Source organism: Phacochoerus africanus, chromosome 2 (assembly GCF_016906955.1).
Source record: "Phacochoerus africanus isolate WHEZ1 chromosome 2, ROS_Pafr_v1, whole genome shotgun sequence".
In the NCBI taxonomy this organism is placed as follows: domain Eukaryota; kingdom Metazoa; phylum Chordata; class Mammalia; order Artiodactyla; family Suidae; genus Phacochoerus; species Phacochoerus africanus.
In genome coordinates, this window is record NC_062545.1 from 79,665,498 (window position 1) to 79,691,518 (window position 26,021).

General features: G+C 38.7%; 1 long non-coding RNA gene across 4 annotated transcripts in view; it reads right to left on the reverse strand.

Moving 5' to 3' along the window:
- Positions 1-26,021, reverse strand: part of LOC125117228 (uncharacterized) — a 191,113-nt gene that overhangs the window by 127,319 nt on the left and 37,773 nt on the right. The window contains exon 4 of one of the 4 annotated variants that reach the window (XR_007132551.1): positions 20,923-21,425. The exons of the other annotated variants lie outside the window; for them this stretch is intronic. This is a non-coding gene — a long non-coding RNA (uncharacterized LOC125117228). Of the gene's footprint in view, positions 1-20,922; positions 21,426-26,021 lie in introns of those variants that run through there. 4 annotated transcript variants of the gene reach the window in all.

A 26,021-nucleotide genomic window follows, 5' to 3' on the forward strand; every position in this document is an offset into this window, starting at 1 on the left:
CTTGTGCTATGGGACATCTTGCCCTGCTCACCTTCATGGATAGTGTGGAGAACCTATAAGATACAGATGTGAAAGTATTTTGAAAACAGGAGGAAAACCCTAATCCGAAAGCAAGACAGTATTAATCTACACATAATAAAAAAGTGCAAAATGGAAGCTGAGGGCTTCCCTGAGCTAAAAGACTTTAAAACAGCAACTGGATGAGCAATTAGTCTCCCTTTCCCTTGGATCTTCCTTCCTGAGGGCCTGCTGCCTATGGACAAGCTTCAGCCTGTGTTCACAGGGTGCCAACCTGATGACCCTTCCAAGTCCACTGCCTTGCTATGGACTTCAGGCTTGCTTAGTGACCCCTATGATAGCAAATGTAGGTCCACTGCTTGTAATAAATACATGCACAAGCACACGTGCACACACACACACACCTCATGTATATATTCCCTTCTAGTTCTGTTTCCCTGGGTCCACCCTGACTGATGAAGCAAGTGCTCAATGAACATCTGTTGAATGAAAAAATAAATATAAAAACTGGAAGCATATTCTATTATCTATTATTGCATCATGAATCATGCCAAAACTTAAGGGCTAAAAGCAACAATAATCACTTATTATCTCTCATGGTATGCTTTTCTCCTTTATGCTTTTCTGTCTTTTCTAAAATCTCTACAATGAACATATACCATTTTTTTGACTGAACCCATAGCATGCTAAAATTCCCAGGACAGGGATCAAACTTGAACCATAGCAGTAGCAATGACAATGCTGGATCCTTAACTGCTAGGCCACCAGGGAACTCCTGAACATATGCTACTTTTAAATCAGAGGAGAATATGGGTTTTATCTATCTCTATGTATATATACATATGTGTATAGGCACATTTATCATGGAGAAAATGGTACATATGTTACCATTTACCATACTGACAGACACAGTAAAATAAAATTCTCTAAATTCTTCTTATATTTAGGACTGAATTTCCATAGGCCTAAATATAAATTTTCATTCAATATAATGTAGCTATATCAACTCATTTGGAAGAAGATTCACCTGGTTGTGTTTTACGAAAGAAAATTAATGCACTGTAATTTTAAAAAGTTTCAAAGATAAACTCATATTTAAAGTACAGAGTATTTTTGGAGTTCCTGTCCTGGCACAGTGAAAACGAATCCAACTAAGAACCATGAGGTTGTGGGTTTGATCCCTGGCCTCGCTCAGTGGGTTAAGGATCCAGCACTGTGGTGTGAGCTGTGGTGTAAGTTGCAGATGCAGCTCGGACCCTGCATGGCTATGGCTGTGGTGTAGGCCAGCAGCTGTAGCTCCAATTAGACCCCTAGCCTGGGAACCTCTATATGCCGCGGGTGCAGCCCTAAAAAGCAAAAAATAAATTAATTTTTTTAAAAGTACAGAGCATTTTTAACAATAATATCATTTATACTCACATAATCAAATGACAATATGGGGGTTTTTTGTTTTGTTTTGTTTTTTCTTTTTAGGGCTGCACTTGTGGCATCTGGAAGTTCTCAGGCTAGGGGTCGAATGGGAGATAAAGCTACCAACCTACACCTCAGCTCACAGCAACTCTGGATCCTTAACCCACTGAGCAAGGCCAGGGATTGAACACCTACCCTCGTGGATTCTAGTCAGGTTCATCACCACTGAGGTACAATGGGAATTCCTCAAATGACAATTAGTTAAGAAAATGTTTGGGTAGTAGATGTGGGAAATGGAAGTGGTAACATTTTTTTAGAAGCTAGACACTGGTTTCTAAGTCTACAAAGATGATACAAATGATTAACAGCTAAAGCAAGCTACATGGAAATTTCTTTTAGATTCAGGATTTCCACTGCTTTATCTTAAAACAATTATTAACGTTCAAGCTCATTTTAGAAATTGTACGCTATAGAATGATTCTTGTCCCCCCCAGAATTGCTAGGTTGAAGCTCTAACCCCAATGTCACTGCATTTTGGGACAGGGCCTTTAAGGAAGTAATTAAGGTTAAATAAGGCCATGAGGTTGGGGTCCTAATCTAACAGAGTAATGTCCTTATGAGGAAGAGACACAAGGAGTATGAGCACAAAGAGGAAAGGCCATGAGAGGGCACAGCGAGAAGCAGTGGTCTCCAAGCCAAGGAGAGGCTACAGGAGAAATAAAACATGCTGACACCTTAATCTTGGGCGTCCAACTCCAGAATTATGAGAAATGAATTTCTGGGTCTGAGCCACCTGGATCTGGCATTGCCATGAGCTGTGGTGTAGGTTGCAGATGCGGCTCAGATCCCACGTTGCTATGGCTGTGGTGTAGGCCAACAGCTACAGCTCCGATTTGACCCCTGGCCTGGGATCTTCCAGGTGCCGAGCACTCGGCCCTAAAAAGACAAAAAAAGAAAAAATAATTAATTAATAAAAGGGATGGAAGCTGAGCAGAAGAACTTGTATATTCTCCCACAGAAGATCTGAACAGGGTGATATGTCAGTACTTCTTGTCCTTAGATGGCCTTTCCTTTCTCCTTCACACATTACCTGAAATTCTTATGAACTTTCCAGTTCAGTAAATTGAAGACAGTTAACAGTTTTTGACACTACTAAACTAAAAGCATCAAATGTATACAGAGAAAAGGGAGGAAAACTGATTTCTCCGACAAAGTGATTTCTCTGCGGGGAAAAATGCTAAGATTTTCTAATCTGGTTTTAAGTATCATTTTACTGACATTTAATTAATACTGAAGCTAAAAGCTAAGCTCAGACCTTGATTGGTAGTAGAGACTGGGATCAGGTACCTGCTCATAAGAGCCATAACTTTGTTAATAACAAAGTTGTTAAATTTTGGCAAGATATTTGGTGAGCCAGTTGTTAAACACAGATATTATTTAAAAACTACACAAACTTACACAAACTTTTTTTTTTTTTTTTTTTGCTGCATGCATGGCATGCAGAAGTTCCCAGACCAAGGATGGAACCCAAAACAAAGTTGTAGTCCACACCCCAGCTTCCGCCACACCGGATCCTTAACCTGCTCCACCACACAAGAGATCACGACACAAACTTATTAAATAAATGACATTAAACACAAAGGTAATAACATTCAAAACTCTCACTTCAATAATTTGATTATGTTTGACTATTATATATGCTCTTGAAGTTGTTTATATTTATATGTGCATGGTAGAAATACAAAGTGGTAGCAAGTTATCATGCATCTCTCCCCATTGGCAAATTTGAAATTAACCAAAGCAGGAGTATGTATAACCACGGAAATGAGCAAACACTACAAACGGGATTTTTTTTCTTTTTTTTTTTTAGAAAGCGATCTCCAAATATTTAGTATCATAAACCTGGACATAATTTTCAAACATTAAGGAAAACAATTTGATTTGAAAATCTATGGAAGGACTTTTGGAGGCCTAGAGTGGCCTAAAACAATCTAAAGTGATTTAAAATATTACTTCTTCTCTCCACTGGCCAAATTTAGGGCTGAGAATATTTTCCTAGTTTATAATTCATCTGGTCCTACCTGAATGGTGTCGTCTAACAAGCAAAGAAATTTTGCACAATTCAATTTAACATTATTTCTCTTATGGTTAATGCTTTTTGTGTTTTTTTCCATGAAATTTTTATCCCAAGATTGTAAAGATAGCCTCTTTTATTCTTCTCAAAGCTTTATGTTTCTGATTTTAAGTTTAGGTCTATGACCTATCTCAAATTAATTTTTTGTGTATGGAGTGAGATACAGGTCAAAGATCATTTGTCTTCTTCCAAATGGATATTCAGTTGTTCCAACAGCACATTAATTGGTCTTAATTTATTTTTTAAAAAGGTAACATATACACAAAAATGCTAAAAATAATCCGAAAAATGTGAATAACTATTACTAATAAGTAGTAGGATTAGAGGTGGTTTCTTGTCTTGTTTTGTTTTTTCTGTATTTCCTTAATTTTTTTTTAAGGGCCACACTCATGGCATATGGAAGTTCCCAGGCTAGGGGCTCAATCAGAGCTGCAGCTGCCGGCCTACACCACAGCCATAGCCACAGCCACAGCAACGCATGATCCCAGCCATGTCTGTGACCTATGCCACAGCTCACAGCAACTCTGCATCCTTAACCTACTGCGCAAGGCCAGTGATCGAACCCAAGTCCTCATGGATACTAGTCAGGTATGTTATGGCTGAGCCATGACGGAAGCACCTATCTTACTAATTTAGATAAAAGTCCATCTAAAGAAGTAGACACATTGTAAAAAGTATCATAAAATTATTTTATATTTAAGCTCAATTTCTATTACTTTCATTTATACTGCATAATTCTGAAAGCCCATAAAATTGCCAAGTAGAAAACTTTGGACTCTGCTTTTAGATATGAATACCCTGTCATTTTGATTTTGGAGTTCTTTATATTCAAATCATTTCTGTACTGATACAGTTTTACAAAGGCCCAGAGATCCCTCTTCTCTACATGGGTTAAACATTTATCTCACAAGCACGTACGGCATTCTTTGGAAACTCTTTCTTGTCAGGGCAAAAGTAAACATCAACCCTATGTGTCTGAGTATAACAATGCAGTCAAAATGAAAGCAGTTTTACTGTAACATGGTATTATTCCCAAAGAGATAAATATATACTGGCAAAAGAGGAAGACAAGCTAAGAATCAACAGTAAAAATGCATAAGTCATCAGTTTCCATCACAGAAATGTCACATCAAACTTTCTTCTTTCTGTTTTGAATAGGTTTTGGATTCCCTGAGTTTTACTTGAGGTTTAAATTTCAGCCTGAAATGATCAAACACCAGTTTTTTCAGCCTGGCTTTCTCACTTTCACAGCAATTCAAGCCAGCTTAGAAAATTCAACTTAACCAAAATATAGTCAAACACTTGGAAAACTCTCAACACACCTGGCCTACATTTGAGCTGTATGACATACTGGATTTCAAGCTTTCACTGAATTAATTTGTGGCACAACAGTTTAGCCGCAAGCTTCAGGGGGTGGGGAGGGAGGTGCTATGTCATCCAAATGCTGAGAATGGGGGTACAGAGGGGAGCGAAACAGCAGTTCTTCCAGTAGACTACATAATCAAAACATTTCACTGCTAAAGCTATTGTGCCAACCAAAATGACACATATGTACTGGTGACATTGAGTAGAATATTGCAAAACTGCTCTATGGAAAGCAGCACTGTCAAAAATATATCTAACAGAACAGAGCTTGTGGCATGGAACAAATAGTTAAAATGAATAAACACTGAGGGGAAAAAGAATCCTGGAAAAGCGATCACAAAACTGCAAAAACGACTATTTAGGACTGAAAGATTTCATGTGGAAACTTTTCTGCAGCTGTGCTCATTTGTCTGTATTAACAACAGCCCTGTTTTGTTTTGTTTGGGGGTTTGACAAATTACAGTATCCTGTCTTGTGGAAAAATAAAGGGAAATGTAGCTCTATAGATTCTTCATCCTGTAGTTTCACGTTTTCCTCACTCTTCCTGAGCTTTCCCATAGTTGTGGACTAGATGAGAAAGCCTTCAACCTTCAATTGCAAAGTCAGAGGGAAAGGTTTGATCTTGGAGACTGTAAGTCAGTCCCTAATGGAAATGAAAGCTGTTCACTCTGGAAACTCTGGCTTCAGTGCTAGGGGATCATGTACAAAATGCAGAGTAAGTGGTGGGGCTGGGATCTGGACCAGTGTGCTCAGGTCCTTGCCCAGTCTCCCATCCCCGCAGTTTCCACAACTGCTTTTCCCAACTCTACTTCTCCACTTGCTCTCATCCAGTACAAATTCTTATTTTCTTTTTTTTTTTTATTTTTGCTTTTTAGGGCTGCACCTATGGCATATGGAGGTTCCCAGGCTATGGGTCGAATCAGAGCTACAGCTGCTGGACTATGCCACAGTCACAGCAACGCCAGATCCGAGCCACATCTGTGACCTACACCACAGCTCATGGCAATGCCAGATCCTTAACCCACTGAGCAAGGCCAGGGATCAAACCTGCAACCTCATGGTTCCTAGTTGAATTCGTTTCTGCTGCGCCACGACAGGAACTCCCAAATTCATATTTTCATCCAAAGACTTCATTAAAGAAGACAAGGTACCATAACAAGAAATGAAATAGTTTCCCCTCCTCCAGGATAAATGTAAAGTTATAAGAAAACCGATCAGTTCAGAAAGTATTACTTTTCAAAGACTAATAGATGAGATCCTTGTGCTTTTTGTTGGTTTGTTCTGTTTTGTTCTTTTTAAGCTTCAGGAAAAGAATTTGGTCTGATTTAAGCAAAAAGAAGACTGTTCTTAGTGCTTGACCCATGTCCCCAAAACACACACACACACACTTTTTTAAGGAGTAAGAGTTTGTGGGTGATAATTGGCTTAAAGAGAACTGGAAAAGCAGAGTGCATGTCTACCCCTTTCTACTCATTGTTATTAAATGGGATCCAGAGGGTAGAAGAGAAGCTTCTGCCTCTTTCCGATTTCTACTTAGGAATATCACCCTTATTTTTTCCAAGGTCACTGTAGTGAGGAGGATGATGACCCCAAACAGCATATGTCCATGTCTTAACCATCAGACTTGAGACTGTGACCATATTTGGAAAAAGTTTGAAGACGCAGATGAAATTAAGTTAAGCGTCTCAAGATGAGATCACCCTGGATTGCCAGGTTGACCCCAAAGGCAATGAAAAGTGTCCTCATCAGACAAAGAAGAGAAAAGTGGAAAACAGAGATTGAGGTGATACAGCCACAACTCAAGGAATAGCTAGAGCCTCCGGCATCTGGAAAAGGGGAGGAAGGAATCACTGAATCTCCAGAGAGTGTGCAGCCCTGCCAACACCTTGATTTGAGACCTCTGGCCTCCAGGACTATGAGAGAATAAAGTTTTGTTGTTTTATGCCACCAAATTTGTGGCAATTTGTTACAGCAGACTTAGGAAACTGACACAGTCACCCAGGTCTTTATCAGCTGCTGCTTCCTCAATCTCTGCTATTCATTTATTTGCTCAGAAAACAGGCAGGCAATGTGTAAGGCACTGAGCAATGCACAGGGACACTGAGTGGAAAAAATAATTTTGCTCTCAAGACCTTTACAATCTGGTAGAGAGAATCAGACATGTAAACTAAGATGTAAAGTATTCCTGATGTCATTATAATGTGTGAGGACAAGAAGAAAGTGGTCACTGCTTCCTGGGATGGTCACCTAAGGAAGAGAAAAGAGCATGAACAAAGGTACGGAGGCATGAAATCATGTAGTCTCTATGTTTTTGGTTTGTTTGGGGTTTTATTTTGGCCACACCCTTGGCATGTCGAAGTTCCCAGGCCAGGGATCAAACACGAGCAGTGACCCGAGCCACGGCAGTAACAGTGTCAGATCCTTAACCCACTGTACCACCAGGGAACTCCTATGGAGCCTCTATGGAAATTGGTTGTTTTTAAGTATGTCTGTGAAGATTCCCAAGTAGGCATGATGAGAAGAAAAGGTAGATAAGAGCTAGACTATAGAGAGCCATTTCGCCAAACTCAAGAGTTTGGAATACATCCAAACAGAACAATGGGAACAAATAGGAAGCTACCATAGGGTTTTGAGTACAGTGAGAATATAACCACTTTAGTATTTTAGAAAGATCACTCTGGTAGAGGTGGACAGGGGGGTGTGGAGACTCAAGACCAAGGCAGAGAGATTGAGAGAAGATCACTGATGTGGTCTTGGTAACAGATGATAGAGGCCAACATCCCGCAGAGTGGTGAGATAAGAGCACAAGGGTGATAAAGAGAGAAACTTACAAAGGAATCTGAGATAGAAAAGAGTCGGCATTAGAGAAGTAAAAGGAAACAAAGAAAATTCTACTACAATAACCAAGAGAGATGAGGCTATCAAGACGGGAGTAACCACATCAGAAGCCACCAAGAAGCCAAGTAATGTGAAGGCTGAGAGAAGTCCATTGGATTTATCAATGAAGAAACCACCGGTGACTTGGTCAGACATATTTGAAAGCAAATCTTAACAACTAGCAGTCAATCTCTGGCATGCACTAAGCATCAGTAAAATGAGGAGGTTAGACAATAGATTAGTCATTGTCAGAACTGCACTCTTCCCAGCATCATCTCAGACTTGAAATGCAAGTTCTCAGGCCCCACTCCCACTGAATCAGACACTCGGGGGCTATAGGCCAAAAATCTGTTCTAACAAGCCCTCCACTGATACCTATCCTTACTAAAGTTCAAGAACCACCTGCACATGCACCACCCAGGGTCTTACTACTGAACGTATGAACTGTAAACTGGCAGCATCAATAGCACTTGAGAGTCTGTTACACATGCAGAATTTAGACCCCACACCCGACCCGCTGAATGAGAATCTGGATTTTTAACAAGATCCCTAGGGATTCTGACACACATGAAGTTTGAGAAGCACAGCTAGGAGTACCCATCTTGTCTCAGCATAAACGAATCTGACTAGCATCCATGTGGACACAGGTTCAATCCCTAGCCTTGCTCAGTGGGTTAAGGATCCGGCATTGCTGTGAGCTATGGTGTGTATTGCAGAGGCAGCTTGGATCTGGCATTGCTTCGTCTATGGTGTAGGCCGGTGGCTACAGCTCCAATTAAACTCCTAGCCTGGGAACCTCCATATGCTGTGGGTGCAGCTCTGAAAAGACAAAAAAAAAAAAAAAAAGCACAGCTAAAGGATTTCAATCTCAGTCACTTCCTTGCCCAACATCTCAAAGTATTCATTATAGAAACCAGTAATCTGCTAATTCGAAATGAAGAAGAATTCAATATAACACACCAAAATATCCTCCTTGTAAATGGGACAATAAATAAGAGAGAAAAAAAATAGGCTGTAGTTTAGATGAGACCTGGAGAATTCCAGGTGTAACCAAAGTAATGCAGATGTTTTCTGGTTCTTTGGCATCCAATTCCAGACTACAGAAATTCATGCTTTTCTTCAAAAAGCTAAAAAACTTACTGAAGTTCCTTATATCATTCTGATGGAAAATAATATCAAGCCACTAGGACTTTATTCCAAATGTCTCTTGGTCCCCTTGACAGAGGCAGTACATGGGAAAAAGTAGATCTTTATATGACCTATTAGGGAATTATTTATATTAAGAAACCAAGAACATTAATAATATCTGTGCAAATAATATCTCAGTGTCTCCAGACCAGCAGCATCAGTATCACCTTTGAGCTTGTTAGACTCTGCGTAATTGTGCTCCACACTGACTTGCAGGATCAGAATCTCTGCCGATACTACCTAGCTTAACAAGTCCTCCAGGAGTTCCCATCACGGCTCAGTGGAAGTGAATGTGACTAGTATCCATGAGGACGCAGGTTTGATCCCCAGCCTCGGTCATTGGGTTACAGATCTGGCATTGCCCTGAGCTGTGGTATAGGTTGCAGCTACAGCTTGGATCCTGCATTGCTGTGGCTGTGGCATAGGCCAGCAGCTACAGTTCTGATTCAACTCCTAGCCTGGGAACCTACATATGCCACGGGTGTGGCCCTAAACAAACAAACAACAAAAAAAAAACCCAAGTTCTCCAGGTGACTCTGATGCACATTCAAGTTTGAGAAGCATGGGTTTAGGCAGCAGAAACACTTCACATAAAACCATGTCTCTTGTTTCCCTAAACTGCCTCTTAAAGTTTCTTCTCTATTTAGTGTTTTCATTTATCTTTCATGTCCTTTCACGGCTCCTTCTTTCTTCCTTCCTCTTTTTTCTTCCTCTATCTACCTATGTCTTTCCGTTGTATGTTTTCACTTCCTGTTTCTTTCCTGGCTCACTTTAGCTTTGAACTGCCTCATTCTTGAAGATGCATACAAATCTAGTACTTCTCCTCCCAAGTTTGCCAGCCTAAGCAAGTCTATCAGATACCCATACTCAGCATTATGAAAGAAACGAAACAGAACATCAGCCACTTTGTTCTCGAAACAATCCAGCTGGCAGAAACGATAGTATAGAGCTAGGCATTGTACAGTCCTTTGGTATTAATGTGACTTTAATTAGCAAGACTGCTTGTGACAGTCATGTGCTAATTGTCCACAAAATGTCTGGTGGCATGGGAGAGGACACGACTTTCAGATGACAGGCAACATATAGAATATCTGGCCCCTGGTTTAGGATTAAGTGTTCATGCTTTCACCGTAGGAGGTGGCTAATAATCACAACAGGAAAAGGAAATTAATATTATTCATAAACATTATTTTTTACAATAAAAATATTGTTTTGTTTAACTGAAATAGTCTGTTCTTATTATACAGTCTTCTGTTCATAAGAGCAATTACTCATAATTATTTACTACTAAATATAGTCCAGGCCCTTTTCTATAAGCCTTACAGTAATGTAGTTAAATTTTCCCACCACCCTATGAGTTTGGTAGTATTACCATCCCTATTTTATTTTATTTTATTTTATTTTATTTTATTTTATTTTATTTTATTTTTTGTGGTCTTTTTTAGGGCCGCACCCACAGCATATGGAGGTTCCCAGGCTGGAGGTCTAATCCGAGCTTTAGTTGCCAGCCAATACCAGGACCACAGCAATGCTGGATCTGAGCCGCATCTGTGACCTACACCTCAGCTCATGGCAACACTGGATCCCCAACCCACTGAGCAATGGCAGGGATTGAACCTGCAACCTCATGGTTCCTAGTCAGATTCGTTAACCACTGAGCCACAATGGGAACTCCACCATCCCCATTTTACAGATAAGGAAATGAAAGCATGGGAAGGTTAAGTAACTTGTCAAGGATCACAAGGCTGGGAAGTACTAGAGATGGGATTTGCATAAAAGCAATCTGTCTTTGGGGTCCTAGATCAGATCCACTCTGTTACACTACTTCTTAGTGAGAATGAGTTAAATCATACAAGCCACATTTGAATTTCATAATCCTTAATATTTCACACTAAGAGATTTAATAAACATTTCATGCTCTAACACTTGCAGCTGGAAAGCGTATGGTGTAGTGGGACTAATACTAGTCTGGGAGCCAGAAGTCTTCAATTTTAATCTTAATGTCTACAGGCAGCTAGCTAGATGGTTATAGAAAAACTCACTGTTTTAATCTCAAAGCATCTTAATTTCTTCTCATAAAAAAGAGGGTGCTAGACTTCATTTGATCATTTATGGTTCTCTCCAGATCCAACATGCTATGAATCCTAAGAATAAAACATAGTCCCAGGAAGTAATTAGACTTAGGAATACAATGGTACACAGAAGCATGATTAATTAATTTTATAATTATTCCTTTAGCTACAATATAAACCACTAATTCAATAGGGCACAACTCTTGGTTATTTAGAATAGTTTGCCACTATGTGAACAACGTGCATAGAGATATTTGTTTCCTACCACAGCTGTAACAAATTATCACAAACTTAGAGGTTTAAAACAAAGCAAGTTTATTATTGTCTAGTTCTAGGGATTAGAAATCTCAAATATGTCTTATGAGGGTAAAAATCAAGGGTTCAACAGGGCTGCACTCGCTCCTGGAGGCTCTTAAGTGTGAGTCCATTTTCTTGGCCCTTCTAGCTTTTGGAGGCCCCCTGCATTCCTCAGCTGATAGCACCCTTCCATTTTCAGAGCAGGCAATGGCAGATTCCTTCCTTACATCATTCTGAGCTCTTCTGCCTCCCTCTTTGACGTATAAAGACCTTTGTTTCTGCCCACCTGATAATCCAGGATAAACTATCCATCTCAAAATCATTAACTTAGTCATATCTGCAAAGTCCTTTTGTCATGTAAGGTAACCCAGTAACAGGTTTCAGGGATTAGGTCATGGACATCTGCGGCTGGGGGTATTATTCTGCCTACTGTAGAGATAGTTTATGGTTCTCCAGGGAGCCTTTTATTTCATATATTTGAAAATAAAAGGATAACAAAAAAGGAAAATATCCAATTCTAAAATAATTGTAATAATGAAGTTTATACATAAACAATGAAGCGCATATACCCATTTATTGAATATTTTTTGGAGTTGCTATTGTTTTGAATACAAAAGAATGTTCAAGTCCAAAAAGACTGTAGAGACAATGTAGTGAAGTCAAGTCTCCTTATTTCATATGTGAAGAAACAAGGGCTCAGAGAGGCTAGTGACTTGCTAGTTAGAGAGAAGCAGGCCTAACACCTCTTGGCTTTGTTCCCAGGTCTAAGCTCTGCCATGACCCCCTTAGGCTGCCTTCCATTTTTTCAATCTACCAATAATCTCTGAGACTTCTGCATATAATTTCTTAGCCTAATGCTTAAGGAAAAATCTTAGCTAAATATCCTTTGGCATACCAGGCAAATAAGACAATCTTTCATAGCTGATGCTAATGATTAAAACAGGCTTCTTAGTCTTCCTTCTTCTTTGGGGAATTATGTAAAAGAGTAAAATACCGAAGAAGGAAAAAAAAAAACTCTTGGTCTTTTGATTGCCACGTGACGATAAAGAGTAGGAGGAAAGCTATGCTGTGGTAAGGAAAGTAGCTAAACCACAGATGAGGAGCTCACTGAAAAAAACATCTTATAAATACCTTTTCTTATCCTTAAAAAGTGTCAAAAGATATGCCTTAGATGTCATGCTAGTAAGGAGATTTAATTCCATGGGGCTGTTGATAAAGCAAAAACACAAAAAAAGTCTAAGAGTAGCAACAAACTTACGTGACTCTTTAAAATATGTCATCATTTTTTTAGGTCAAATCTTTGTTTTGAAGGGAAAAATCTTAACTTCTGCAGTGCATGGAGCAAAGAGAGTGCAACCCCAGCCCTAAACACAGGCAGCATGGACAGCATTGTCAGCCTTCCACCCCAGTTTCCCCTTTCTTAGAAAACAGAAAATTCTAGCTTCTCCTCTGAGAAGGAAAAGGGCAACAAAGCCCTTCTGAAATATGCTGTTAGAAACCCCACCATTAAGAAACTACATTAACACATTAAAGAGTATATGATGATTTCAATAGATGCCAAGAAAGCATTGTTGAAGTACAAAATCCATTCTTTTTTTAAAAATTTCCTTAGCTAGCTAGTAATGGAAATAAATGTTCTTAAAGTGTTGTATGGAACTTACCAGAATTCCACAACAAAAATCATAATGGTGAAATTCATGTTCCCAGAAATTGCAATTAGATTTTACTGACTCATAATATGAATGAAGAGCCTTAGACATTGGTAAAAACATTTAACCTTAGACATTGGTTAAAACCTCTAGCAAGATCAAAATAAACAAGGACACAGGAGGGAAATTCAGGAAGCAAAAGAACAACAAGATTCAAAAAAAAAAAAAACTATAGAGAGAAAGGAGGGAAGAAAGGGAGAAAGGTAAGAAAGAAGGAAGGAAAAATGGAAGGAAAAAAAGGAAGGGAAAAAGGAAAGAAGGAAGAAAGGAAGACAACCCTCTGACCACATAAAAGAGCTCTGGAAATTTGAAAATATATATATGAAAGGAGTTCCCTGGTGGTCTAGTGGTTAAGACTCAGTATTTTCACCACTGTGGCCTTGGGTTCAGTCTCCACTCTAGAAGCTGAGATCCCACATCAAGTCACTGCGTGTTAGAGTTCCTGTCATGGTGCGGTGGACACAAATCCGACTAGGAACCATGAGGTACCGGGTTTGATCCCTGGCCTCCATCAGTGGGTTGGGGATCTGGCATTGACATGAGCTGTGATGTATGTTGCAGATGTGGTTCAGATCCTGCATTGCTGTGGTTGTGGTGTAGGCTGGCAGCAATAGCTCCGATTAGACCCCTAGCCTGGGAATGTCCATATGCCAAGGGTGTGGCCCTAAAAAAAAGGCAAGACACTGCATGTTGTGCAAAGCCAAAAACAAAAAACAAAAAAAAAACAGATAGATTTATAGATATATGATATATAGATAGATAGACAGACAGATAGATGATAGATACAGATGAAAAACAAAACAAAACCAAGCAATGGATTCGAAGACAAAATTGAGAAAATCTCTAAGAAAATAGAACAGAAAGATGAAGGGTTTGAAATGGTAGAAAAAAGATAAAATAATTACAGGATCAATCAAGGCTGACTAATAGGAATTCTAAAAAGAACTCAGAGAAAATGGCAGGGAGGACATTACTAAAGAAACAATATAAGAAAATCTCCAGGATTAATGTACATGCATTGCCAGATTCAATTACAAAGCACAAAGGCACACGAGGGCACATCACTGAAATGTCAGAACCCTCAGGACAAAAAGAAGACTCTGTAAACTTCCAAAATGAAAAACAGGTTCCATTAAAATGGCACTGGATTTCAAATAATAACACTTTCAGCAAGTGATTAAAGAATGAACATCTTCCAAATGTTGAGGGGAAAATACTGCTAACATAGATACCTGAATTCAGCCAAGTTATAAATCACATTTAGTGTGATACATTCCAGACATTTAGAGTCTCAAAAACCTTACTTTCCAAGGAAGCTACTGGAGAATATGTGCTACCATAATAAGAGAGTAAAATAAGAAAGACGAAGAGTTGCCATTCAAAAAAACAAGAGATGCAAAAAAAGGAAGAGGTAAAGGACTTCCTAGATTGATGGCAGAAGCAAAGGATGGGATGAGTGAAGGTCAGCCTGAGATAGAGCAGTTATTTTTGGCTACGAATACTATTACAGTCAAGACAGACTAAATTATGCTGCAGAAATAAACAACTCAAAAAAAAAAAAAAAAACCTCAGTGAATTAGAAGAAAAGATGAATTTCTCTGTCTCTCTACATGTCCATCATAGATCAGCTCAGTTAGCAGACAATCCTTGCTTATTACAGTCACTTTGAAATCAGGCCAGGAGTTCTTGACGTGGCTCAGCAGAAACGAATCTGACTAGCATCCATGAGGATACAGGTTTGATTCCTGGCCTTGCTCAGTGGGTTAAGGATCTAGCGTTGCCGTGAGCTGTGGTGTAGGTCACAGACACAGCTCAGATCCTGCGTTGCTCTGGCTGTGGCACGGGCCAGCAGCTACAGCTCTAATTTGACCCCTAGACTGGGAACTTCCATATGCCACAGGTGTGGCCCTAAAAAGACAGGAAAAAAAAAAAAAAGAAAAGAAAAAAAAAGAAATCAGGCCAAAAGGGCAGTTCCCTTCTAGAAAGTTGTTAACAAATGACTATTACCATAATAGCAAGAACAAGAAGGATGTCTTTAAGATTTTTAAAAGTGAAATATTCATATTACTTAAATTGATCATATTGAAAGAAATCTTGCAGTTGTTTTGGGAATTTTGAGGCTCAATTAGTAATAGATACACAAAAAACTTAGCAAAAAAAAATAAGATTGCACAAGGAAGGAAATGTAATTATAGTATACTGTGTAGCTTAGATGTGAACAAAATTTTTATGGTCATGTTAATATTGACACTGAATATTCATTTAACAAAATACTTACGGTGTAACAAATAGGAGTATGTGGGGGTGGAGAAGTCTGTGTGGGGGAATGTAAAAAAGATAAATCTCTCCTAAAGCATGAAATAAGTAGAAAGTAAAACAAATGGAAAAATTTTAAATAGTAGTACAAGAATGATATTAGAAATATGAAAATTGGAGTTCCCATCGTGGCTCAGCAGAAATGAATCTGACTGGTATCCACGAGGATGCGGGTTCGATCCCTGGCCTCATTCAGTGGGTTAAGGATCCTATACTGCTGTGAGCTATGGTGTAGGTCTCAGACACGGCTTGGATCTTGTGTTGCTGTGGCTGTGGTGTAGGCCAGCAGTTATAGCTTTGATTCTACCTCTAGCCTAGAAACCTCCATATGCCACAGGTACAGGCCTAAAAGACGAAAGAGAGAAAGAGAGAAAGAGAGAAAGAAGGAAGGAAGGAAGGAAGGAAGGAAGGAAGGAAGGAAGGAAGGAAGGAAGGAAGGAAGGAAGGAAGGAAGGAAGGAAGGAAGGAAAAAGAAAGGAGGGAGGGAAGGAAGGAAAGAAAGGTGAAAATAAATATTATTAGAACTAACTTGAAAGACTGGAAAATATTTATTGTAGAATAATGGAAGATGTGGATGGAGAAAGTTGGAAGAATATTGTTTTTGTAACATCATATGACTTAAACTACATGTTTATGGTCCTTGATAAAAATTACAGCTGAATTTAAAAATAAATATAATATAAAATTGGCAAGGCATATGTTTTAAAATTTAGGCTGTTTATGAAGGACATAAAAGCAAACATGATAAAATATAAAAATAAACAGTGATCCTGGAAAAGAAAGCTCCATATTGTCCACACTTCACAAATAGTTTAAGAAGCTTCCAACAGCTTATATTCAGTTTCCCTCCCCCAGGCTTTGTGCTGTAGTTTTATATATTGTATAATCCACATGTGTTGCTGTTGTTATAAAACTCACAATGTATTGTTATTATTTTAGCTTTAAGCCTTCAATTATCACTTGAAAAGATTTGTTTAAACGTCATTTATATTTATGTACCTATTACCTCTGTCTGGGGCTTTTTATTCCTTTGCATAGATCTAGATTTCTACTTGTATCATTTTCTCTCTGCCTAAAGGGCTTCCACAAACAGTTCTTATAGTAAGTCTGCTGGTAGTAAATTCTTTTAGCTTTTGTAGGTTTGAAAGAGTCTGTTTTTGCCCTTTAGTTTTGAAAGATAAATTGGCAGGTATGGAATTCTACATTGATGGATTATTTTTTTCAGTGCTTTAGAGATGTTGCCCATCTGTATTCTGCTTATGTTGTTTATGGTTTTTTTTTCCTCTCTTACCACTTTAATATTTTTTAATTATCAGTTTTAGGCAATTTGATTACGATATATGTCGGTGAAGTTTTATGTATGTTTCTTGTCCTTTGTATTAGTTGAGCTTCTTTGATCTCTAGATTTATGATTTTCATCAAATTTGGAATTTTTCAGACATTATTTCTTTAGACATTTTTTTCTGACCTCACTTTTTCAATTCTCTTTTGGGGACACTAATGTTATATATACATAATTTTATATAAAAGATATATTATCTCCTCTATACCTTGTTCCACAACTAGACCTATTAACCTTTTTGTTTTTTCTCTGTATGTTTCATTTGAATAGTTTTTATTGCTATATCTTCAAGTCCACTAGTGTTTATTCTAAAATTTCAACCTGCTGTTAACCTCAGCCACTGTTTTCATCTCTAAAGCTTGATTTGGGATTTTTCATAAGGCTCATTCTTTCCTCTACATTATTGAACACATAGAGAATATTTACAATAGCATTTCAAGGTTCTTTTCTACTGATTTTTCATCTGTGTCATTTCTAGATTAATTTTAACTGATTGATTTTTTTTTCCCTCATTATGAATTGTATTTCCTTGTTTATTTGTATGCCTGTTATTTTCTTAAACTGGATGCCAGATATTGTGAATTTTACTTTGGTCCTGGATATTTCTGTATTCTTATACATATTCTTAATCTTGCTCTGGGACATGGTTAAGTTACTTAATCCTTTTGAAACCTGCTTTTTAAAACCTAAGAGTGTGGGACCAGAAGAGCCTGCTAGTCTAAGACTAATTTGTCCTACCACTCAGTACCCTTTGTGAGTATTCTACTTGATATCCTGTGTGTTAGGCCTTTCCACAGAGGATGACAGAAACACAAGCTATTCTCAGCCCTGTATGAAATTTTAGGATTGTTTACATGATCTTTTCATGTTCTTTACCAGCCTTAGATAGTTTTGCCACACATGTGTGCCATTCATTACTCAGCTGCAGCTTTAAGAAGAACCCTCTGCAGAACTCCAGAGCTCTCTTTCGCTCTTTCCTCTGGTACTCTGCCTTGTGAATTCTAGCAGCCTTGGCAGCCCTGAATCTATGCTAAAAATACAGAATTGGAGTAGCACACCAGGCTATGTGTGGGTTCTCCCCAACTACACTGCAGCCTGAAAGTCTCTCCAGCTAGCAATGCAGGGCATTCGTATGGCCCTCCTCATTTATTTTCCCCTCTAAGCGGTCACAGTTCTGCACCCTGTGTTGTCTAATGTCTAATTAATGTTGTCTAATGTCTCAAAATCATTTTATATGCCTTTAGTTGTTTAAGACAAGGGGTAAACCTAGTCCCTGGTATTCCACCATGGCCAGATTGTATAGATGTCAGCTGTCCTCAGAGTAAAGCATAAATTTAATATAAATCCAATCAAAAGCCCACAAAATCTTTTCTTTTAAATGAGCTTGTTGATTTAAAAATATATCTAGGAGTTCCCATCGTAGCTCAGTGGTTAATGAATCCAACTAGGAACCATGAGGTTGTGGGTTCGATTCCTGGCCTTGGTCAGTGGGTTAAGGATCAGCATTGCTGTGAGCTGTGGTGTAGGTTGCAGATGCGGCTCAGATCCCGCATTGCTGTGGCTCTGGCATAGGCCGGCAGCTACAGCTCCGATTAGACCCCTAGCCTGGGAGCCTCCATATGCCGCGGGAGCGGCCCTAGAAAAGGCAAAAAGAAAAAAAAAATATATATATATATATGTATATATATAAAGTAAAAATGTAATCAAACAACCAAAAAATTTTTGAAAAAAAATAATAATATAAATCTTGTCCTACGTGACATTTAGACAATCTTATAATCTAAGACAAAACAAAAATGGTATAATTTGGGAGCAGAAATGTACAAATAGATTGATAGATATTGGAGAGTGTTTGGGCAAGTATGGGGTCCTGAAGCTTCAATTCTCTTAGCTTTACTATAAATCTGCCTTTAACAATGTATACAAAAGATATTATATAAAGATCAAGTTAGGTTTACCACAAGAAAAGAAATAGTTTAATGTTTTGAGAATGTAATTTTATTTGGCACACTAAAAGATTAAAGGAGAAAATTCATTAAAATAAAAATAAACTCTGCTTATTTTATTAATTTTTTTTCTTTTTCTTTCTTTTTTTTTTTTTTTGTCTTTTTGGCATTTCTTGGGCCACTCTCGTGGCATATGGAGGTTCCCAGGCTAGGGGTCTAATCGGAGCTGTAGCCGCCAGCCTAGGCCAGAGCCACAGCAACGCGGGATCCAAGCCTCGTCTGCAACATACACCACAGCTCACGGCAACGCCGGATCCTTAACCCACTGAGCAAGGGCAGGGACCGAACCCGCAACCTCATGGTTCCTAGACGGATTCGTTAACCACTGTGCCACGACGGGAACTCCTTCTGCTTATTTTAAAAATCAGGATGTAGTTCTCGTCATGGCACAGTGGCTAACAAATCCGACTAGGAACCATGAGGTTTCGGGTTCAATCCCTGGCCTTGCTCAGTGGATTAAGGATCCAACATTGCCGTGAGCCGTGGTGTAGGTCGCAGAGGTGGCTCGGATCCTGCATCGCTGTGGCTCTAGTGTAGGCCAGCAGCAACAACTCTGATTTGACCCCTAGCCTGGGAACCTCCATATGCTGCTAGTGTGCCCACCCCAAAAAAGACAAAAAACATAAAAAAATTAGAAAATCAAACTAGAGTGCACAGAAGATTTGTTTTTTTTTTTTTTTTCTCTTTTTAGAGCTGCACTAGCAGCATGTGGAGGTTCCCAGGCTAGGGATCAAATCAGAGCTACAGCTGCTGGCCTATGCCACAGCCACAGTAACATTGGATCGGAACCACATCTGCGACCTGCTCCACGGCTCACAGCAACATCAGATTCTCAACCCACTGAGCAAGGTCAGAGATTGAACCTGCAACCTCATGGTTCCTAGTTGGATTCGTTTCTGCTGTGCCACGACGGGAACATCACAAAGGAGTATTTTTAATTTTTCACAATTATTTGCATTGAGCTTCTATATCATATTTATATTAAGAAAAATTTGTTTGACAATATTTTGTCTAGGTTCAGAGCAGAACTAAGTGACCTCTTAAATCTCTTCCAGTTCTAGTAACTCAAAGGCTTGAAGTTATCGTTAAAAGTCTTTCCACCTAGCTCTGATATTCTTGTTATCTGTGCATTCCCAAATTAGAAACCTGAGAAGTATTATTATCCAGAACATGGACTAACAGGCACTCTTTCTTTTGTAATACAGTACTTTGAAAAACATCATTTTTCACCCCTGCCTTTTTTCAAAGGATGTGAACAAAATGTTCAAGGTCAATGAAACAATTTACAAGTTTTACCAAACAGGGGAGGGCAGGGAGAAGGAAAGAGAGAGATAAGATTTGATTCCCAAGGACCTTCTGATATATGAAGTCTGTTGGAAAAATTAATATCTTTATAAAGTAAATAAATACTTTAGAATTCACCCCATTCTGTTGGTGTTGCATAAGCCAAAGACAGATTTAAAAGGAGGGAGAAATGAAACTGCCCAGCTGAAGTAGCACTCTTTCAGATTGTCATTCTCTTTAGACATGATACATTTAGAAGACAAACTCTAAGCAAATAAAATTTAATGTCACAAAAATGTACTTTTCTTCCAGTAGCTACAGAGACATTACCAAAAACTCATTTTATAAGATCTTAGGAATAATAAATATCTGACTCGAGCATAATATTAACCAATGGACTAAGAAAACATGCCGCAAGCAATCATACAAACTTATAAGGACACTCTGATGGGTATATACACTGTAATTTTTGTTTGTTTGTATAAATTTAGAGTTTAGTGTAGGGACATTATAGAAATTATCTATTCCTGCAGGGTTAGTTATTTCATTAAATATTATGATTTATCATTTCATTAAATATGATTTCATTTGTAATTTCATTTCATTAAATATTATTATTTATCTCCACCATAAATAAATTATACCTATAAGCCTTCATATGATATATACCATTATTTCCCCTCTCCTATCCTTTTAGCCTCCAGACACAAAAGTCAGCTAACTTGTGGAGTAAACTGGATATTTAGGCACCTTTCACTTATAGATTCTACCTGAGACTCATTTCTTACACCTTAAGCTTTCGTTAAACATTTACTTACTATGCTGTTTAACCAAATCGAGGGAGTCAAATACCTTACTGTTTTAAAATAAAACCAAAAAAGGGCCCCCAAACTATAATTCCTTATCTAGCATTCCTCATAAACCTGAAATTGAAATTCATGTCCTTTTTCAATTTTTTTCCCCTTGTTTTTTGATTTCTATAGCAATGAGGAGAAGAGGGTGGTGGTTGGTAAATATTTGTGAAAGCCAAGATAGCTTACTGACAACCTGACACTTCCTGGTTCAACAGCACAGACCCGGGGCTCTTCCAGACCTGACCACATGAAGCCAGGCAAGAGGATTTCATCAGAGCAGCCCAAACTGCTATTTAGATTCCGTACATTTTCTAGTACTTTATCTCATTTACAATGTAAATGGTGGCATTTTGGTTAAGTTGTAGTTATTTTTCTGTCTACTGCTGTGCCCTTTTGCTCTGCCACTTGGACATTATACTCACCTTTAAAATTGAGAGTCCTTATAAAATGGAATTTGGAAGAAGTAACAGTGACCTTGGTCTCTCTTGACACTTACTAAGAGGGAGCAAGACCTGATGGTGAGGTCCTCCAACACAACTGAACTGTATAGTTGCTGAAAGAAAAAAAATACTTTTGATCTCCTTGAACACATTTACCTAGGTGTGTATCACATTTATGCTCTATTATTAAATCCTTAATTTCAGTGCTTGTTCTAAAATCAATGGGGAATTACAGCTATAAATTTGTGTAAAATAAAATATTAAAAAAACACTTTAAAAGGAAAATCAAAGTTGTAGAGTAAAATAAAGTTATTAAGCATATTTTCTAGAAAGCTAATGTTCTAGGATAAGTTAGACCTACCTCCCCACTCTTGGGAAATTGCATTTTAAATTATACTATTTCTGGAGTTCCCTTTGTGGCTCAGTGGTTGACGAACCTGACTAGGATCCATTAAGATGCGGGTTCAATCCTTGGCCTTGCTCAGTGGGTTAAGGATCCGGCATTGCCATGAGCTGTGGTATAGGTCCTAGATGTGGCTCAGATCCTGCATTGCTGTGGTTGTGGTGTAAGCCAACAGCTGTAGCTCCGATTCGAACCCTAGCATGGGAATCTCCATATGCTGTGGGTGTGCCCTAAAAAGCAAAAATAAATAAATAAATAAATAAAACCATTTCAAAGTAGGCACTCATAAGCATAAGGACTAAAAGGGAAGATTACGAAGGAAAAAGAAAAAAACTTGATAGCCTGTTTGACCCAATTTTAGTTTTCATCATAGTGTAGACACCTAGTTCACCTTAGAATTTTTTTTTTAGCTGTACCCATGGCATGCACAAGTTCCCAGGACAGGTATAAAATCTGTACCACAGCAGCGACTGGAGCCACAGCAGTGACAAGGCTGGATACTTAACCCACGGAGCTACCAGGGAACACCTATAATTTTAAATAAAGTCATAGAGTTTATAAAATATTAGGTATGTATGATTCAATTTTATTTACATGTGCAGAAAAATATCTGAAATAAAAAGGTACATTCACCAAATAGATATTTTTGATTATGGGATTAAGCACTTTTTTTAATTTTCAAAAGTATAAATATATATAAATTATAGGTATATAGTTTTATAATATATATACTTACCAGATATACTGTATATCATACATATGCATATTTTGTATGTATACATATATTACATATTTATATTTTATATATATTTTTATACTATATATACTATTATCTGTACTAATAATTATTTTCAACCTAAAAATAAATCATTTCTTTGTGACCCAAGAGATTCCTAAGTTAAACTTGGAGAAAAATGATAATTCACTTCATTTATTCATTTATTTGAACATTTATAGCAAATTTTTTTTTAAGCATTTACCCATGTCAAGCCCTTTTCCAGGTACACAGTGTAAGACATATGACTGCTCTATTTTCAGGCAACTAAAAGTCAAGTTCCAAAACCAGGGAATTCAGCTCTCCCAACACTGTCTAGATTATTTCAACAAATATTTGTTGAGCAACTTTTATGTGCAGAATCTTATATTAGATCCTCAGAGGATGAAGACAAAAGGGATTGTGGAGAGCAATATAACCTTCAGACTGTAAAGATCAGTGAAACACTGAATGCAGGTGAGTGAGAGCAAACACTTAACTAGTGCTCACTCTGTCAAGACCCCATTCTAAGCACTTCATGTATATATTCAGTCTGGAGTACCCATTGTGCCTCAGCAGTAACGAACCCAATGAGTATCCATGAGGATGCAGGTTTGATCCCTGGCCTCACGTCAGTGGGTTCAGGATTGGTGTTGCCATGAGCTGTGGTGTAGGTTGCAGGCATGGCTTGGATCTGGCAATGCTGTGGCTGTGGTATAGGCTGGCAGCTGTAGCTCTGATTTGACCTCTAGCCTAGAAACTTCCATATGCTGCAGGTACAATAAATAAATAAATAAACAAACTCAGTCTGTTTAACTTAATAAAGTAAGGTCTGTTGTTATCATTCCCATGTTAGAGATGAAGAAACGGGGACTCAAAGAGATCAAATGCCCTGCTCAACACAAATCAGCTAGTAAATGGCAGAGCTAGAATTTGAACCTAGGCAGTCTGGTCCCAACATGCAAGTTCCAAACCACTACAAGGTATAGGTGTGGGTTTGACCAAGAAAAGGAGGGCGTCCATTCTGGAACAGAAGAAAAGAGGTTAAGCATCTTTGGAAGTAAACCTGTGGAAGGAAGGTGTCCGACAGCAGGCAAGGCCTTATAGAAAAGGGACAAGTGGCGCAATGAAGAAATAGAAGTAGTGGGAATCTGGGAGCTTTGCCCAAAAAATTATGTATGGATAAATCTAAGGTATACCTACAGATGAGAAACATCTGATAAAAGAATCTGAAGAAAAGTGAGTTGTAAACACACCAGAAAGAAAAGAAATTGGGTTGTGAAATATTTTGAAGTGATCAACATTGATCATTCCTCAGCCTGAGAGACCAAGTAAAAGTATCCAGGTGGGAGAGAACTAAAAATGGGAGGGCGAGCCGTGGAGACACAGACTCGCCAGGGATCTGGAACCACAGAGTGAGAAGAGCTGAGAGTTCTGAGGAGGGCAGCCTAATGTAGAAACTGAGGAAAGTGAAGAATATTCTGCAGAAAACAACTTGGGCTGTGGAGACTGACCCATCAGCTGGCTGCGAAGACAGACTCTGACGGAGGAGGACCCAGAGGGATGGACAGATACTTGGATGGTGCTGAGGTCACTGAACCAGGATGACAACACTGTACAGAAGAGATGCTGTGCAAGGAAAACAGTGCCAACTCACAGGAACCTTATTCCACAGACAGGAGGAAAAGTCTCCAAAAGAGGAGTCAGGAAGGGGAAAATGAATAGAAAGATAAGGGCGGGAAAAAAAAAAAAAAAAAAAAAGCAGTGCCATGACAGCCCAGATCTAAAGAAAGAATTTAAAGAGATAAAAAAAAAAATCAATATTTAATATTTGTTTTCACAACCTTCCATAAAAATCTGAAATGTATATTTTCAGTTTACTGGAATCTCAAACTGCATAAACTGCCCATGTTAAAAATGAGGAAAAATTGAATTTTGACATAAATTGATTTTTTTGAGAAAAATTTTTTTCACAGAGCATGACAGTAACTTAACTTTTCTTGGAAATTTCTGAAGTTCAAAACACACAAATAATACAACTGCTTTTTAGAATCATATGCTGATCTGTTTATGTAACTGAGCCCCACAGTTCAAAGGTATTGAACATTAAGATCCAAGATCATGGAATTCCCATCGTGGTGCAGCAGAAACGAATCCGACTAGGAACCATGAGGCTGCAGGTTCAATCCCTGACCTTGCTCAGTGGGTTAAGAATCTGGCGTTGCTGTGAGCTGTGGTATGGGACACAGACGCGGCTCAGATCTGGCGTTGCTATGGCTGTGTTATAGGCTAGCAGCTGTAGCTCTGATTCGACCCCCAGCCTGGGACTCTCCAAATGCCTCGCGTGCAGCACTAAAAAGCAAAAAAAAAAAAAGATCCTAGATCATTTCTCCTCTGTGGAAATCCAGTGCAGTAGGATTATCCCTGTGCTTACCATGCTCTGGTACTCACTTGCTGTACAAATGGCTTCTGCAGGATTGAATGTGACTGGGGAGGAAACAGCTATTGCAAAACCTACTCTGTACTCCTGGGGAACACAAAGAGCCATCACATTTAGGATAAAATAAAAGAGAATCCTACTGCAATAGAGATCTCAGGGTCCAGCATCAGAAAATTACTCCTTAAGAATCTGTTTATTTTTGTAAAAAGCCTCACCCAATAAGAAAAGGCAGGGAAGAAATCCCTTCAAATGTACCAGCTTCTGTTACATGCAAAAGACAGTCTGTAGACTTTTTCTCTCTTCAGGGTTATCGCAGATACGCACCAAAGGTATCAAACTTGCAGCTGTTCCAAAGAATGACCTTTTCTCCCCTCCACTGTTTGCTTACTCATCACCTATAAATCAGCTGATAAAAAGTGTTTATGAAAGAAGAGTAAGGTGGGGTGACTCCCCCGGCACAGTTTCATTTCAAAAGATGCTGAGGCCCAAGCAGATGTGATCAGCAATCCCTTTAACATCCCTCAAGCAGACACCCCAGACCCCTGCACTCCTGACATACCATCTTCTTTGCAGCCTCTGTTCTGTAGCACTTGGATGTCTGCTAAATTGTTATTTGTTCCAAAGCATGCTTTTGCTATGACAGATGCCCCCGACTCCTTCTCTCCGCTGAGCTCATGGAATCACAGCTGTGTTGTACCACAAGTACAGTGTTGTCAAATCTTTGCTTTGTTTAATTATTCAAGTTGGTTCTACCACAGAATTAAACTGCCTGGGGATATTACAGGATTTCAGCACGAACAACTCACATGACCCTATAAATGCCAAGCCTTACCAAGTACCCACATGGACCCCACTGCTCACTCACAGTGGTGACTGACAGCACACCCCCTAACAACCAGGAGCAAAGCAACATGAAACAATTTAATCAAAAGCCAGTTTGCCTCCTTCAGGCTGGGAGCCCTGGCTTGTTCAAGGCCAGCATAAATCACAAGTTCAGCCTGGAAGTGGTTATCTCCTCAAAATGCAAATTCTGGCCAATTTATGAACACTACTTCAAGGCTGTAGTTGTAGGTTGTAGTTTCCTGCATATAATAGAATTGTCAGGATCAATT